Source organism: Macaca thibetana, chromosome 1 (assembly GCF_024542745.1).
Source record: "Macaca thibetana thibetana isolate TM-01 chromosome 1, ASM2454274v1, whole genome shotgun sequence".
NCBI lineage: Eukaryota > Metazoa > Chordata > Mammalia > Primates > Cercopithecidae > Macaca > Macaca thibetana.
In genome coordinates, this window is record NC_065578.1 from 196,127,987 (window position 1) to 196,129,224 (window position 1,238).

At 35.1% G+C, this 1,238-nt stretch overlaps 1 non-coding gene across 1 annotated transcript; it reads right to left on the minus strand.

The window, feature by feature from the left end:
* Positions 1–740: 740 nt before the first annotated feature.
* On the minus strand, positions 741–841 carry LOC126945653 (small nucleolar RNA U13). The gene has a single exon (XR_007722510.1). It is a non-coding gene; the product is annotated as a small nucleolar RNA U13 (small nucleolar RNA).
* Between the last annotated feature and the right edge of the window lie 397 nt (positions 842–1,238).

Consider the following 1,238-nt stretch of genomic DNA (forward strand, 5'->3'; position numbering starts at 1 on the left):
GGTGAAACAAACACTCTTGTACATTGCTGGTAGGAATAAAAAATGGCATCATCACGATGGAGGGGAATGGGGGAAATTTAGCAATATTATATGCGCATCTACCATTTGACTCAGCAATCATACTGAAATTTATCTTTTAAAAATCTAGATTTTAGAACACTATCCCAAAGCCACAATAGCAAAAATATGACACTGTGTATGTATAAGGTACTGTTACAACATTATTTGTAATAACAAAAGACTGGCGACAATCAGAATCGATAGCACAATAGTTAAATAAACAATGCTTCAGGCACAAAATGATACACTGCAGTGTAAAATGGGGATTATCTCTATACAGTAAGTGATCTCTAGGGTATATTGTTAAATGAAAAAAGCAAAGTGAAGAAAAATATGTGTAGTAAGCTACCATTTACATATGAAAGAAAGAGTAGAACCTATCTACCTATCTCTGTAGGTATGCATTTGCTTACATTATAAAAACCAATAAGGGAATAAAAAATATTTTTAAATAGCTGTATAGAAGACGAGAGGGAGGAATATATTTTATCTTTGAATATTCCAAATATTTGTCCCTTTAGAAACATAAATTTTTTTAAATTATAAAACAAAATTAAATAAAAACATAATCCCCCAAAGCAAAAATAAAATAAGTGATTGTATTTGTGTAGCCAGTAAACACCATTATGAAACAAAGAGAAATGAACTCAAATGACTTTATTTTATCTTATATTTTTTCATGTCAGATGGGTAATGTGGCCATGCTGTAACAAGGTTCAAGGGGGCACATCTCACATGTGCACATGCGAACTCAATCATCACACTTAAGCTACAAAAGCAACCTCAAATGATTTTTTTTTTTATTTTTGAGACTATGTCTCTGATCTTGGGTCACTGCAGACTCCCCCTTCTGGGCTCAAGCAATCCTTCCACCTCGACCTTCCAAATAGCTCAAACCACAGGTACGTGCCACCACGCTCAGCTAAATTTTTAACTTTTTGTAGACACAATGTCTCCCTATATTGCCCAGGCTGGTCTCAAACTCCTGGTCTCAAATGATCTTCCTGCCTTGGCCTCCCGAAGTACTTGGATTACAGGAATGAGCCACCATGCCCAGCCTTCAAATGACTTTAAAACAGCAATTTGGCCATATATTCCCATTGAGATCAAGCCTAAGGACAAAAAGAACAAAAAACACAAAAACAAAACCTTGAACTGTTCTCCGTAGTCATATTGTT